At 40.1% G+C, this 17335-nt stretch overlaps 1 long non-coding RNA gene across 1 annotated transcript; it reads left to right on the forward strand.

Moving 5' to 3' along the window:
• The first annotated feature begins 302 nt into the window (after positions 1-302).
• On the forward strand, positions 303-15856 carry LOC116876877. The gene is made up of 3 exons (XR_004384475.1): positions 303-432; positions 13115-13187; positions 15537-15856. It is a non-coding gene; the product is annotated as an uncharacterized LOC116876877 (long non-coding RNA).
• The last annotated feature ends 1479 nt before the right edge of the window (positions 15857-17335 follow it).

The raw sequence follows: 17335 nt of genomic DNA on the forward strand, positions 1-17335 counted from the left end.
ACTCCATTCTTTGATCAGGAATCACCACCTGCCATGGGCAGTTACCCTGAGTGGCAGGGCACTGTCATGCACAAGGCAGCCCAGGCCAGTGACTGTCTGTGGTGGGATCAAAAGGCCTGCTCCCCATGTTTCAACTGGAAGAATTCTAGCCCCGCCCCCAACAGGATCACCTGAGCACTCAGTAGGACCTACACCGTGGGTCACCTTCTCCATCTGTTTAATTTTACCTTCTTCACCTTCTTCCTGCTGTACCTCCTAAGAGCACATCCTGAAAATCCTTTTGCCCAGAGTTCTCTGGTTGCAGAACCTATTCCAGAGACCCACTGTAAGACACGGTGTGCCGTGTAAGAAAAGTGGAGGGGAAGCAAAGACAGGAACAACGGAGGGTTCTTTCAAGAAGCCAAGAAACATGGTGGTAGCTGGAAGAAGCAGGTTGGGTTTAGAGTTTTTCTTTTGTTTAGTTGGTTGGTAGTTTAAGATAGGAAAGACTTAAGTATGCTTAATTGTTGATGGAAAAGAGAGGAAGAGGTGGAACATACAGAAAAAGGTGAGGAAAAGGGATGGAATTAAGTGCTGGGGTAGAAGAAAGGATGGAATCAGAGGTTTACGTGGAAAGCTAAGCTTTATTTTAGTGTACAGTAGGACTTGTAAATCTCACTCAATGTTTTGCAAATGGTTAGTCACTCATTTCAACACTATTCTTTTCCCACTTACATAAATTGCTGTTTTTATCACAAACTAAATCCTTATATGTTCATGAGTCTGTCTTTACAGTTCTCTGCATAACCTCTTTATTTGCCATCCAATATTAAATTAATAAAATCACTCAAGTTTTATATAATATTTTCATGACTGGTAAGAAAATCTTTCCTCTTCGTTGCCCTCTTCTTTTTAAATTTCAAGATTTATTTCACATATACCATGTGCTTTCCTTTACTTTTGGGGTGGATTTCCAAGATGTTTTATCTTTCTGTTGTTATCCAGAAATTTGCCATTATATATTCAAATATTTGTTGAGATGCGGAGGGCTGTAGATTTTATTGTACTGATCTTGTATTGATCCTTTTACAGAATTTTTATGAGTTTTTGCATTTTTTAAATTTTCTTTTTAAAGGATTTTACTTATTAGAGAGAGACCACAGGAGAATGAGAGCACAAACCAGGGTGGGGGGCAGGGAGGGAGAAGCAGGCTCCCCACTGAGCAGGAAGCCTGATGTGCCGCTCAGTCTCAGGACCCTGGGATCAGGACCTCAGCCGAAGACAGACTTAACTGACGGAGCCACCCAGGCTCCCCACATTTTTTAAATTTTCTTTAGGGTTTTTCAGTTCTTCTCTTTTCAGTAATTTAGAGCATATTTATTCTTGTTAACCTTATTAGCTGGAACCTACTATACTGTCCTCCAGGGTGGAGATTTGAGCATGGGAAGATTTGGGGGAGTGCTTGTGCACAACCACCCATAGGAACAGGGAGAAGAAAACACGTCTGCATGCATGGGGAAAGTGTGTTGTTACACAGTAACAGTCAAGTCCTTAGCCACCCACGGGTTGCTCTAAAGCTCACCGGATCCTTCAGAATTGTGGCAGGGGATCCAGATGATCCGTCACCAGATGCTGGTTGTCCCTAAAGGGGGAATGGCCTTAATTAAGTCAGGGGATTACCATCACATGGTGCCATTCTCCGAGCTGTGTTGGTTCGTGGGTTCCTCAGGAGCTCCCAGGTATGATGTGAAATGGCCCCTGTCCTCAGAGGGCAGGGAGACCGTGAAGGGGCAGGCCATCCAGGTTGGTAGGTGGCAGTTTTCAGAAGCAGAGGGAACTTACATAGGAGGCTTGTCTTGTGGAGGCAGTAAAGCAAATCGATCCTCATGTCTGCTGGCCAGGTCTTTAAAGTTTATATAGAGGCCTTAACTGGAATCAGTCACAGGTCCCACACAGGTGTTCTCAACACCACATCACTGCCCAAGGCTTTGTCCTTGGAGAAGTCTCTGGAAGCAGGAAAGGCAAGCAGAATCCATGTTCCAAAGACAGGGGTGGGGGTGCGCAGCCTGGGATCTCCCACGTCCAGCTCACGGGTCAGCTGGCGGTCACGTCTTCTTGGTGACCTTCCCCCAGCATGCTGTGGACCAGGCAGCACTCCTGGCAGTCTTCCCAATGATGACAAAGTGCTACACTCCTTACATGAAAGACGAGGCCACCTTTGCATGTGTGCGTTCTTCCACTTCTAGGCTCCCATTTCAGGGGCACAGCAGAGAATTTTGGTTTGGCCTATTAGAGAAAATTATGTAGCTTTTAATTCCAGAATTGCAAGTTTTGTGTTCTTTTCTGTAATCAGATTCTATATTATTTTAGTATTAATTCTGTGTTCCAATGGGTTATAGATTCATAACTGGTCTTTTACACAGCGACTTCTGATTAATGAATTTCTATATGTACTGAGGAGTGCATGAGTTATATATTTCTTTTGTATTTGCTTGATGGAGAATGTCTTCCTGATACCTTACATTAATGTCACATTTTTGTGAAATAAATTATTTTCCTTATAACTCAGCATATATTACTTCATTGGTTTCCTGTATGAAATGCTGAGAAGATAATCTAAAACCAGGGAAGTCAAGAAATGTGCAAGTAATCGGCTTTCCTAAATCCAGCATTTTGATATTTAAATGATAAATCTTTTATGTTTATAAAACAAAAGGCTCGGGGTGCCTAGGTGGCTCAGTGGGTTAAAGCCTCTGCCTTCGGCTCAGGTCATGATCTCAGGGTCTTGGGATCGAGCCCCACGTTGGGCTCTCTGCTCAGTGGGGAGCCTGCTTTCTCCCTCTCTCTCTCTGCCTGCCTCTCTGCCTCCTTGTGATCTGTCAAATAAATAAGTAAATAAATAAAATTTAAAATAAATAAATAAATAAAAGGCTCATAATCCTTGAGTGGAACTAAAGCCTATAAACTCTAAGTCCTCCTTTCTCCTTTGCCTGTCTCACCTGGTCTACTAGTTTAATGTCTATCAGACATGCCCACTTATCCGTTTAATGTGTTTATTTTTTCAATTTACTAGATGTGACCCTAAGCATATATATAATGCTGCTTTTGCTTTGTTCATTCAATAATCTATCATAGGGAGCGCCTGCGTGGCTCAGTCATTAAGCGTCTGTCTTCAGCTCAGGTCATGATCCCAGCGTCCAGGGACTGAGCCCATTATGGGCCTCCATGCTCAGAGAGGAGCCTGCTTTTCCCTCTGCCTGCTGCTCCCCCTGCTTGTGTTCCCTCTCTCACTATCTCGTTCATTCCTTCCAAAGTACACTTTTTCCCGTAAAGAGGTCTTAAGGTTTAACATAAGTTAAAGTATGCTTAATTTACTCTGTTTATTATCTTTGTGATTTCTTCTATCTAAGCATTTCTAAATGTGTCCGTGGGACCTAAAATGTCTTTAGATATGGCAGCAACGTGGAGTGTTTCATTTACTGAGAGCAAAGAATATTACTTTTCAACTCTGCAAAATAGAATTACTATAAACACAAGGATTCAAGAGAAAATTGAAGAAAACATAGCGCTTGAAAGTCTGGCTCTGTGCTAATGTGATTATCTGATGATCTCAGGCTCCCTGAATCGGTGACAGTTTCAGCGTCCCTGTTTCGTGTCATTTTATGAAACCAGATCTTTTATGCCAGGAGTATTCTGTTTTGATGCCTGATTTTAAAATGGTGCCTGTACAGAGGCAGATTTGGTGGAAGACAGACAAGCTAACTACACCTTAATGACTGGCTTCTTTCTGTTCACCAAAATCTTATTTCTTTTTTTTTTTTTAATTTCTTTTCAGCATAACAGAATTCATTGTTTATGCACCACACCCAGCCCTCCATGCAATACGTGCCCTCCATAATACCCACCACTCTTATTTCTAATGCAAGGCTTACTGCCTTGGTGGCTGCTTTCTCTATAGGTACCCCTTTAACGTTCATTTATTTCTTTGTCCCTAAAGCTCCTTTCTTATTTTCATTTTTATTATTGCGTCTTAGTGCCTTCACTTGCCTAGGGACTGTGAGATCCCCTTCTGTATACTTAGAACACCTTTCAGTCTTCCTTTCCCTCGCTTAAAGTATGCCTTACTCTGGGCAAAATTCTGTTCTCCCAACACAGATTTGTGGCCTTCCTTGTGATCCCTTTGCCTTTGTTTCCAAAGCCTACTCCCCCTATTAATAGCTCACTTTCACAGAAAAGGATAGTTTCCAAAGTCCAAGTGGGATTCTGCATTTGGGTACGTGCCAACAGAGCAAAGATTTCTTTCATTGATCATATTACTTTCAGGTTTTGTTAAGTAAGCCTCTTGACTGTGTGCATGTTATTAGTCACATTGGACAGTCTGGTCTGATCACCTCAACCTTGAAATTTCTCTCTTTTAGGGTCTTATTTTCTTGTTTTTCCAAGAACCTCAGATCCTCCTAATCCCTTTATATTTGGAGTATAGGCAGGGATAAACGGACTTTTATAGTTTGGAACAAATGACTATGAAAACTTTCCTGCACATCTATGCAAGCTTTTGGGTTAGCAGTTGAGCACAATTTCTTCTCTTAGAGCTTCCGTTAATGGCTTCCCTGTCCTCCCCATTCCCCCCCGCCCCGCCATCCCCGTGGCTGCACCCACTGGTTGTAACAGCTGGAAGCCTGGGAACTTCGTTGTCTAGAAGTTCTTTAGGTTCCACGAACCAGAAACACTTGCTTGAACCTTGGAGGCAAGAAAAGCAGCAGAGGCCACATTACTGCTCCTCCGGCAACCGTGGGCATATGTCCGGGCTTCGTCAGGGATCCTACCAGGGCCTCTGGGCATTTTCTTGTCTCACCTCGCACAGCATGGCCCCGCCCCGGGGGTTTCACAGCATCCTCAGCATCACCTGGGGACTTGCAGCAATGCCAGTTCTTGGACCATGCTCCAGCCCTACGCGTTCAGAAGCTGTGGAGGTAAATGTCTCACCGCGTCCCCCGAGCTGATTTTATATACCTGTTGACTGAGAAAAGAGGCAGAACTGAAAGAAAACAAAAGCACTTATTTAGGGTCTTAGAACTCTAATTTAGGGAGCAAAGCTTGGGGAGCAATGCAAATTATGTCCCACTAAGGGAACAAAAGTCCGTGAGTTTTTCTTAAAAGATTTTGTTTATTTGAGAGAGAAAGAGAGACCACGCGGGCGATGTGTCGGGGAGAGAGAGAAGCAAACTCTCCGCTGAGTAGGGACCCCCGCCCCCCAATGCGGGGTCTTGATCTCAGGACCGTGGAATCACAACCTGAGCCAAAGGCAGATGCTTAACCCCCTGAGACACTCAAAGCACCCTAAAAGTCAGTGGTTTTTAAAAACAAAAAAGGAATGCTTATGTCCCTGGTTTACAGAGCATACGGAGTCCTTGAAGTATTTGCACTTTGGCCCAGGTCAGAAGTTCATTATTTACCCTGTGATGACAGGCTTAAGGTCCACCTCCTTAATAGCCTCCCAGCTGATTTTTTAAAACCCCTTACCATGGACAACTCTATTTTACCTCACCTTTCATAGATCAACGTTGAGAAGTGTTGAAGTAGTGATCCCAGGGTCCTGGGGTGGAGCCCATGTTGGGTTCCTTGCTCAGTGGGGAGCCAGCTTCTCCCTCTCCCCCCTTCCCCCTCTTTCTCTCTCTCTCTCATGAATAAATTTTAAAAAATTTTTAAAAAGTGGGGGTTGATTATAAGAATTACCAGGAGTGATTATGAAAACTACAGATTCCTGGGGACTACCACATACATCCCCATAAGTAAGACTCTTCAAAAGAGGGCCTGTGAATGTGTACGTTTCCAGGTATCCCCAGGTGATTGATGGTCAGGTGCGAGAAGTTGATCATTATTGCTCTGTGGTCTTCCTGGTGTCTTGTATAAACAGCATTCCCTCTTTCCATATAGTTGTAAAGGAAAGGGGAAGCCATTAAGTTTTGATGAAAAAGCTGTCACTTGGTTGGGAAAATGTGCTCATTCAGCATAAAACCCCTTTCTGAAACGTTCCATTCTACAGTTCTCTGCGTTTCTCAATACCAACCGAGACTGACCTGCGTCAGCGCAGTGATCTCACCATCCCTGCTGAAACTGCAGACACCTGGGCTCCATTCAGACCTAGTGAATTGTCTCTCTGGGCCTGGGGTGTGTGTAACAAACCCAGCAGCACACAAATGTTTGAGAGCCACCGAGCAGTTTTTCCATTGTTGACACAGACACCACACCAGAGTGTATCACCAGCCGCGCTCTGTATGCTACAAGGGCACATATGACAGAGGGACGTCTACGGATTCCCGGTGTTAGCTCTGGGCTTCCGTTTCCTCATAGGTTAGTGAGGGTGTGGAAAGAGATCGTCTCTAACTTCTCTAAAGTGGATATGATTAGGTTGTGTCTTATCAACCTATAAACAGCCACTTCAAAGAACCATAAATAATATGATAGGGTTTTCCATAGGTCTCCTGCTTGATAATGTCATTTACTACATTAGCTAGAGGAAAATATTTAAATTTTATTGCCCTTGTTGGCATGGAACAAAGGAGAAAGAAAAGAATGCTCTGAATACTTGTTCATATTTTGATCCATTTCTTACAAATTTGTTTTTCTTTTTTTCCTTAAAATACTTAAAATAATGATCAAATTCTTGGACAGTCTTACAAAATGACTGAATTAGATTATACTTCTAAATGAAAATATTGCTTACTTGAACATCAAAAAATAGGTAATATCCAAAGTATTCAATTTTTTTCTTGTATAGTTTTAATAGTGAATATTTTATTATAAAAATATAACCTATATTGGGGCCCCTGGGTGGCTCTGTCAGTTAAGCATTCAGCTCTTGATTTCAGCTCAGTCATGATCTTAGGGTCAAGGGATTGAGCCTCCTATAGGGCTCTGCTCTCAGCGGGGAGTCTGTGCCCCTGCCCCACATGCTTGGGCACACTCATGCATGTGAACTCACTCTCTCCCGAATACATAAACTTAAAATGTAGATACATAAAATCTATACTAATATTCAATAGTGATTGACTAATATTCTTAGTGATTGACAGGACTAAATATTTAACCATGCGGGCTTTTGATTGTTTTGAGTTAAAACATGTCATTTTAGCCTGTGCATAAGTAATGATGAATGATCTACATGCTTATGATGAAACTAAGCCTGTGTTGAGAACCTGTCTAGCTCCTATCTTCCACTGGTGTTTAGCAAATGTTTCTTTAGTAGTGAGTAGTTACCCCACAAATTACTTCTGACACAAATGATTACTGAAAACATATTTTGCATGATTTGAAAAAAGTGAAAGTCTATCTGTGGGCTTACAGAGGCTTTGGTTTTCTTTGCCTATGATTTTACTGTATGTTAAACTAATTTCCCATTGCCCTGAAATGCAGAAATGGCTCCAGATAAATTGAGAGTTCTTGAGAGCACGGGAGTGACAACTGTGAGATTGCAGAAACCACATTCTTGCTTTTGGAATGGAATTTTGGCATGTGCAGGAACCATCTTATTAAAGGAAGGTTTATCAGGAAAAATTTGGGTGAAGGTAAAATCGAGAAACCATCCAAACTTAATTAAAAGTTCTACTGTTGTTTAGGGATGCTGGTGTGACTCAGTTAAGCATCTGACTCTTGATTTTGGGTCAGGTCATGATCTCAAGGTGGTGGGATTGAGCCCTGAGTAGGGCTTCATGCTCAGAAGGGAGTCTGCTTGAGATTCTCTCTCTTTCTGCCCCTTCACTGCTTACACACATTAACACACACACACACACACACACACACTCTCTCTCTCTCTCTCTCTCAACAAATAAAATCTTTAAAAAATTCTCGTTTGTTTGATGACTTAATCAGAAATGAAAAATAAGCATAGGGGAAGGGGAAAAAAAAGAGAGGGAGGTAAATTATAAGAGACTCTTAGCTATAGAGAACAAACTGAGGGTTGCTAGAGGGAAGGTGGGTGGAGGGATGCACTAAATGGGTGGTGGGTACTAGGGAGGGCACTTGTGATGAGCACTGGGTGTTAAATGTAAGTGAGGAATCACTAAATTCTCCCGAAACCAATATCACACTGTATGTTAACTAACTAGAATTTGAATTAAAATTTGAAGGAAAAAAAAATGGTGTTGCCTTGGTGGCTTTTCTTGTCAGTTGTTAAGATGTTCCCCAAAGCTAATTTAGGAGTCACCTTATTTCTGGAATATTCCAGTCTAAGTAGTGGTAAAGTGCTAAGAGTTAATGACAATGAAAGGGCAAAGCCGTGGCCAACAGTCATGGTCCAATAAAGCCAAGTCTATTCTCCTTCAGGGCTCAGTTCAGGATCCATCTGTTTAGCCAGATTTTTTCCTAATTGAGAAGAAGGCAGTTCCTTAATTTCAAAATTGCATCATTTCATTTTATTTTGATGGCTTTACTTTTATATGTATAGTTCCTGTGACATTTAATATTGGTATATTTTTAGAAATAAAAGTCTATAATGATTTAGCCTTTGAGCAGATTTTATTGTTAAAAATAATAGTGATGCAAGGAATTACATAGTTTATACAAAACATGCCAAACTTATTTTAAAACTTATATTTTTGGGGCACCTGTGTGAATCAGTGGGTTAAGCCTCTGCCTTTGGCTCAGGTCATGATCTCAGGGTCCTGGGATAGAGCCCCACATCAGGCTCTCTGCTCAGCAGGGAGCCTGCTTCCTTCCCCCCTCTCTCTGTCTGCCTCTCTGCCTACTTGAGATCTCTGTCAAATAAATAAATAAAATCTTAAAAAAAAAAACTTGTATTTTTATAAATTACTCTATGGAAATTCTTTGCTGTGTGTAAGACTTTATTCTGAAACAAAAGATTCCACATACATAAATTAATAAAAGAACAAAACAAAACTTAGTTCCTCCAGGGGAAAAAAAAATCCTTTAAAAAAAAAATCTCATTCCCATAATGATTGCCTAAGACTAGTGGTTCTCAAAGTCTGGTCTCTGGACAAGCATAATTTTTGTACTTGTTAGAAATGCAGATTCTCAGGTGCCACCCACACCTACCGAATCAGAAACTCAGAGTAGAGCATATCCGTCTGAGTTTTGACAATCTCCCCCATAAAATTCTGATGCCCATTACAGTTTAAGAACTAGCTTAGACTATAGAATGTAAATTAAGAAAGGTCTGAATTTCTGGGTAGACTCATTGGTTCTCCCTGAATCTCAGTCCTGCCTACTGATCCCACTCGAGACTGTTTTCAAGACCCCAGTCCAGAGCAATCGAATCAGAATCTCAGCTTCAGCATTTTAAAAAGTTCTTTGGTGGTTCTAATGAGCAGCAGGACTGAGAGACGCTGTGATGAGTTACGCGTACTTGTTCCATAAGTCAAGCATAGGCTGTATCTGCAGCAGAGACTAATGTGTGGTTAATCCTGCTGCCCTTTTCTGTTGACCCTACTTCCTAGCTTTTCCTCCTGATCCCATTAGCTGAACCTACAGAGATCTGAAGAGAGCATGGATTGGCTGCCGGAGTAGCTTACATGAGTTGCTCCTATTTGGGGAACTTTTATGTTTGACTTAAAAATTAGCCAGCTGTCCTAGCTTTTTGTCTTAACCCTTTCAGTTTTCCACAGTATAATCAACATTATCTTTCTAAAACAAATCTGATCATGTCTAAACCCTTTCTCACATTGATTTTTATTTTAATTCCAGTATAGTTAACATACAGTGTGACATTAGTTTCAGGTGTACAATATAGTGATTCAACAATTCTGTACATTACTCAGTGCTCAGTGTGATAAGTGTACTCTAATCCTCTTCACCTATTTCCTCCAGACCCCTACCCCTTCCTTCTGGTAACCATCGGTTTGTTCTCTGCAATTAAGAGTCTGTTTCTTGGTTTATCTCTCTCTCTCCCCCGCCCCTCCTCCCTTTCCACCCCTCCCCCCTCCCCCCCTTTTTCCCCTATCTCTCCCCCTCTTCCCCTTTGTCTTATTTCTTAAATTCCACATATAAGTAAAAGAATATGGTATTTGTCTTTCTCTGACTTATTTGGTTGGCATTATACTCTCCTACTCTATCCATGTTCTTGTAAACGGTAAGATTTAATTCTTTTTATGGCTGAATAATATTCCACTGCACATATAAAACACCTCTTTATCCATCCATCAGTGGACACTTGGGCTGTTTCCATAACTTTGCTGCACCAGTCTGCATTCCCACAAATAGAGCAAAAGGGTTCTTCTCCACATCATCACCAACACTTGTGTCTTATGTTTTTGATTTCAGCCTTTCTGACAGTTGTGAGGTGATAGGTCATTGTAGTTTTGATTTGCGTTTCCCTGACGGTGAGTGATATTGAGCATCTTTTCATGTGTATTCTGGCTGTCTGGATGTCTTCTTTGAAGAAATGTCTGGCCACGTCTTCTGCCCTTTTTTAATTGGATTATTTTTTGAGTGTTGAGCTTTATAAATTCTTCCTATGACCCAGCAATTGCACTACTGGGTATTTACCCTAAAGATAAATTCTTTATATATTTTAGATACTAGCCCTTTATCAGGTATATCATCTGAAAATATTTCATCCAATTTTTTACGTTGTCTTTTAGTTTTGTTGATTGTTTACTTCACTGTACAGAAGCTTTTTATTTTGATGTGATCCCAGTACTTTATTTTTGCTTTTATTTCTTTGGTCTCAGGAGACCAATCTAGAAAAATGTTGCTAGCCCTGATGTTAGAGAAACTTCTGACTGTGTTCTCTGTAAGGATGTTTATGGTTTCATATCTCACATATATAGGTCTTTAATCCATTCTGAGTTTATATTTTTGTGTATTATCTAAGAAAGTGGTCCAGTTTCATTCTTTTGCATGTGGATGTCCAGTTTTCCTAACATCATTTGTTGAAGAGACGGTCTTTTTCCCATTGTATATTCTTTTTTCCTTTGTCAAAGCTTAATTGGCCATAAAATTTTGGGTTTATTTTTGGGTTTTCTATTCTGTTCTATTGACCTATGTGTCTATTTTTATGCCAGTGCCATGTTGCTTTGATTACTACAGCTTTGTAATATAACTTGAAGTCTGGAATTGTGATACCTCCAGTTTTGTCTTTCTTTTTAAAGATTGCTTTGGCTATTCTAGGTCCTTTGTAGTCACATACTAATTTTAGAATTGTTCTAAGCCTGTGAAAAATGTTTTCAGTATTTTGGTGGGGATTTCATTAAATGTGTAGACTGCTTTGAGTAGTATAGACATTTTAACAATGTTTCTTCTTCCATTCCATGAGTAGATCATGTCCAAACTCTTAAAAATGGCTTGCTAGGCTGTGCCTAAGTTCTTGCTTCCTCTATCCACCATTCTCTTCCCCAAATTCCTCCTGTGCTGCAGACATACTAAATGTTTAATCTGTTAGTTTGAACCCAGCATGTTTTCTCTTTCCTCCTATCAGCAGATCACATGCTATTCGAGAGAATACTTGGAACAATGCTCTCTGACAGGTGGTCTCCTCACCATCACCCATTCATCCAAGTCTTTGATATGATGTCTTTCAAGAAAACTTAACTAGGGGCTCCTGGGTGGCTCAATGGGTTAAAGCCTCTGCCTTAGGCTCAGGTCATGATCCCAGGGTCCTCGGATCGAGCCCTGTATCAGGCTCTCTGCTAGGCGGGGAGCCTGCTTCCCCCTTTCTCTCTGCTTGCCTCTCTGCCTACTTGTGATCTCTGTCTGACTTGTGATATCTGTGAAATAAATAAATAAAATCTTTAAAAAAAATTAAAAAAAAAAAAAACTTAACTGATCATTGAAGCTTGGGATAACACTCTGAGGTTCCTTAGAATCTGCTTTATAGTACTTTGGTATATAGGTTGCTTACTTATCTCAAATTCCCAGTGGACTGGAAAATTTAAAAAGGTATTTTTCATATATTTATCATTAAATTTTTATTCCTACATCTAGCACAGAGCCTACACAAATCACACAGTGTTTTCAATAAACTTTTATTAAGTAAATGAAAAAATGATTTTAAAGCAACTTAGAGAGAGCCAACATAACCAAATAGCAAATTAAAAATAGACAAGAAATGCACCAAAGAAAAAAGCAAAAAGGTAATATAGAGTCCGAGTGAAAGCTGTGCATTAATTGCAGTGATGGACCTAGGATCCAGATGGATGAGCTCCCAGGTAAATGGCCTTGTTCCTATACCAGCCTGACACTTTAACCCTTTTCTCTCCACCTTCCATGAAAATACTATCTTTTGGCAAAACACTTCAGAGATGCCATTGTCTCTTAAAGGAAGTCCATATCTCTCCATTTGTCAGTATTTCCCATACTTTGTTCCTCAAGCACTAGATCTGTAAAATTTTAATAAATCTGTCCTATAAAACTGTTCCATGGTCAAATAAGTTTGGGAGGTACTAGATTAAATTAAGCTGTTTTCTTTAGTGCAGGCACATTCAGAATGTTTATTATGCTTAAGTACTTTGTAAATCTCAAAAAAAATTTTTTGAGAGACAGCTTGCAGAATTAATTGTTGATATACTGAAACAATTTGAGAAACACTGGCTTAAAAGTATGAGTAAATTTTTCAGTCCAAAAAGTTCAGAGAAAAAAAGAGAGGGAGGTGTTGCAGAGAGATTGCCTCCATCCCTTTAGAAACTAATTGATCAATTATTTTTTGAACTATGTGAACTTTGTGAGCTCAAAGCAAAAATCTATATATAAAAATAGGGACTATATATATATTTTTTCCAAGGCTATTAAAAAGTATGCATTAAGTGTATGCAGCATACAATATGATAAGTATAGGATATTGATCTTTCTATAACTACACACTCTTGTGGAACATACAATTCACTTTGGGCAAAGATGTTCTGCCTTGCAAGGACTATAAATATATAACCGTTCAGGGAAAAAGCTAGCAATATGTCAGCTAAAATGGATAAGGAAAATAAAGATTTAGGAGAGACCTTCATTGGCCCTAAGGGAGAATAGTATGAGACCTTTTTGGAGTCTTGGAACTTGGGGTTAAGTTTACATTGAATACAGTGGAATGAGGCACCATTCATTTCCAAAGTTAGATTTTGGGTGTCAATGAGTAGCTTTAGTAGGTATCTTTACTTTGTGTGCATATTTATACTTAGGAACTTCTTAGGAGAAAAGGTGCAGACACTTTGACTGGGATCTCAAGGAATGAAACCCTAATTGACTGACCAGAGTGGAACCAGGTGAGTGAATCTTGATTATTCTCAGGCCTGAGTTCCTCAGAAAGAAACTCCTCTCAGTAAGGGAGGCTGAGCCAGAGACCAACACTTGAGTGTGCCAAGATCTCATTTATCAGAAGAAAGTTATCTTTTCAGGCACATTGTCCTCTTAATTTTTTAACTTTTCTAAGCAGTCATTCTGCCACTGAGGGAAAATTTAAGAGACCGACAATTTGAGAGGTTCATGTCATAAACATTTCAAGTTTCTTTTATACATGGAGACATGGAAGTGTTCAGTGTAGGATCCCTAACTTGGCTTATCTTAGAGGGGCCTAGTGGACTCTGTGTGTGTGTGTATCCGCACATGCATGCACACGTGTTCACACTTCATCACTATTTCCACTGAGGAAATATTCCTCTTTCTTTCATGGTGATTCTGAGGGGGCCTGTCAATCACACAATCCCACCCTCTCCTAGCCACGGGGTTTGGCCTAGCTCCTCAGGATAACCTATCCAGTCAATGAGTGTGATAATCTAACAGGTAGACATGCACATCTTAGTCCTTCATGAGATTAGCTAGATATTGGGAATGAGAGAGGCTCTCTTTCTTTTAGTTCATGAACTATGGAGATAAGGAGCTGAGGCTGACCATATTCCTCTTTCCTGTCCCATAGAAAAGCTTCCATAACAATGAAGTTGTCATGTATAAGGAAGCAGAGCCCAGAAATAGGGAAACTGAGTCAGACAACTTTGTTGGAGACCCTAGATCTAAATGCTCTCAAAGTCTACCTCATGCTTTCACTTCTCAGGTGCATGAATCAATATTTACTTATTTATTCACTTACTTAAGCTAGCTTGAATTTCCTTTTGGTTTCTTTTAGAGAGAGGCTTTTACTAATAGACCTTTTCACAAGGAGGAGGCAGGAAGTGGCAGAAGTTTTTATCAGGACATTGGGGAGCATGGCACTGGGGATTTAGGAAGAGGTGTCTGATGTTCATGTGAGCCACAGACTTGAACTCCTAGGGCTTCCAACAAAGTTGGCTGTGATGGGTTATGTCCTGTTGTACCAGGGAAGAACTGCCATTGGTCACTGGCACTGTCACATGGGCCATGCTCAACTAAGGGCAGAAAGGGGTTTAAAAATGGAGTTTGACCTCTAGGACACTTACTTGAGGTATCGCTCCCTTGGAATCTGAAGGGTGAGTCCAAGGACAAATATTTCATAATTTACCAAAAGCAAATGTTGGAAATTTCTAGAAAGACAGAAGTCCATACGAATATTGTAATTTCCGTAAACAAAATTGGTTTAAGTTACAGTTTTAAGTAGAACCTCAGACGATTTATATAGAGAAAGAAGTGAGGAGAGGTTATTCTAAAGAGAAGGAAAACAATAAAATCTTGACATTCATTCGACTGTGAGAACCACAGACTGATAAGACAAGATGACAATTTTGGAGGGGGTCATGAGAAATAAGGCTGGTTCACTATAAGAAGGCTGGATTATGGTGCAGCTTCTCAGAAGTTTAAATCAGACTTAGTATAAAATAGGGGAGAAGGGTTTTTATATCACCAAATGGTATGAATTTAGCCTCACCTGTTTCATTTGTTTGCAATATAAATATAATCACACTTATTTTCTAGTTAGTTGTTTGAGTTTTCAAGTTTCCTTCTATAGCATAAGTTCCTCTCTTTCCCTTTTTGACATGTCCTGCCATACCCCCACCCCAACCCCACAACGAATTGTTGAGGAGCCAAAGGGCTTACTCAATACAAAGGAAATCAGTTCTGCTTCCACGTCTCACACAGGGAGAGAGATCTGTAAGGTCAGACTGGCCCATGTCCACCACTGGTTTGGTCACGGGCATCTCCCACTGTCAGATGCTTCTTGTCACTTCCTTCATAAGTGCCCTTGCAGGTCCACATACCTGCCCAGGATGGAGTGGTGACCAGTTTTCAGCTTCAGTGATCTAGATCATTGAAATATTTATTTTCACAGACACTTTCCAAAAACTGGTCCCCATATACCACAGTCGCTGGGTCTGAATTCCCACTGTCTCACAAGAAAGCTGGAGTACAGGGATGTCCTTTGAGGGTAAACTCAAAATTCCACACACTCTGCCTCCCAGCAGCTGATCACAGAGTACACTTTTCTGCCCTGCTGCAAATTGGTTACAGGTTGAATGATGCCAAGTGCTCTTGGTGATGTGAATAAACGGCAAGTTTTATAAAATGCTGGTAGGCGTACAAATTGCTACACCCACCTCAAAAAACAATTTCACATTTAGCAGAGTTCAAGATGTGACTGTGCTTATCCTAGATAATTCTGCTTGGAGATGTGACTATGCTTGTACTCCCTAATTCTCCTTCCTAAGGATCAGCTCTAGACAAGCATGCTCATGGCAGTATTGATGAAAGACGGGGAAATGACCAAACTGTTTAGCAAAGAAGAGTACGTAAATTGATACTGTCCTACAGTGGATTAAAAATCAGTGAAAATGAACAAGAGCTACACATGTCAACATTCATAAACCTCAAACAAGTTTGAGCAACAACACAAAAGCAAGTCCTAAAAGAATATGTGCAATCTGATGCCATATATCACATACCATTTCAAAAATATGAAAAACTGAGCAATATATAAAGATGAGGTACATGTGTGCTAATTCAATAAAGTAACGCAAAGATTAGTAAATACCAACTTCAGGATCCAGGTTAGCTCTGGAGAGGATGGAGAGCGCCATGGTCAGAGTTAGCTATATGGGGGGTTCCAAAGATAATAACTTTATATAACCCAGGCGACGCAAGTATCTGTTTTATTCTTCTTTAAACCATAGTCTATGCTCAATGTTTGGTGCATACCTATCTACATACAAACATTCATAATTTTAAAAAAACAAAAAACTCAAAGGATCATTTAAGTGGGCTCTGTAGCTCCAGAAGTACAAGACCAGTCAGAAAATCTTCTTGGCTCCCTCTTGACTCCCTGTCTTGCAAAACTCTTATGGCAGTGAAGGATCATCTGCATAAGAACCCCAGGGGCTTTCTGGGAGTGGAAAAGACCAAAATACCAATTCCTCCCTAGCTGTTCTCTGCAAACAACCACAAATACTTGTGATCAGATCATGAGACTCTGGGAGAGTCTCCTCACACAAAAGTCTTCCTATGGACGATGACCACTCACATCTCCCAGCACTTCAACCTCCAGGTCTCTCTCCTCCAGGGGACCATGGCTCTAGCGTGTAGCCTCCCGAGTAGCCATGTACTCTGCATTTGCTCAACATTTGTTCCCTTCCTGCTCTTCTCTCTTTCTTCACCTCCTTCCTCATTCCTTTTTTAAATTAAAACCTTCACTCTCTATTTGCCAAATTCTTAAAGCACATAGTAATAGAGAAGAAATGGGGTGAGAAAAGGACAAAAGAATAATAAATTATTCCCCCAAAACTGGTCTAAATATACTCATTGTGTCCTTGTAGGTGTTTGAGAGCAACAGAGCCTTCCTTATTAGATAAGTATAGCAAATGTAAAGTTGTGTCTTACATCAGGACTTATCAGTGTCTTTAAAACTCTAAGGGGAGGATCTGGTATGCTATTCATTTCCAAATTTGACCAAAAACATCCCTTCTTTTCTACCTGTCTTTCTTGAATAATAATATGTCCTGTGGAGAAATTATGGGAAATACTGAGTTGGAATTATGACCAATACTGTTCTCAAAGTAAAAGGAAAAGAAGTTAAATATTTTCTACATGAAATATTAGTAATAAAATATTTTAATTGAATTCTCCTACTTTCTACAGTGTATTCTTTGTTGCTAGGTGGATAGCAAATTCTCTATGGTAAATATTGCAGTTTAGTGAATATTTTCTCAACATAATCACCTTTAAAAAAAACTTACATCAAGCTTTCTCCCCCAGTACTGAATGAGTGTCTATTCTATATTAGGTACTATCTTAGTGCTGGAAACACATTTGTGAAAAACAGACCTAACTACTGTCCTCATGGAGCTTATATGTAAGAAAAATAAATGGTTAGAAAGTAATCCCATCTCTTAAACACACTTAACAGTAAAATAAGGAATACAATTTGAAGGCAAATTTAATGTGATTTTTTTAGTCCCCAATATATTTTTTAAATTATTATGACTCTACTCAAGTAACTATTAAAAGTAAAAAT

The sequence above is a fragment of the Lontra canadensis genome, unplaced genomic scaffold (genome assembly GCF_010015895.1).
Source record: "Lontra canadensis isolate GAN:19392208 unplaced genomic scaffold, GSC_riverotter_1.0 scaffold48, whole genome shotgun sequence".
Classification (NCBI taxonomy): domain Eukaryota; kingdom Metazoa; phylum Chordata; class Mammalia; order Carnivora; family Mustelidae; genus Lontra; species Lontra canadensis.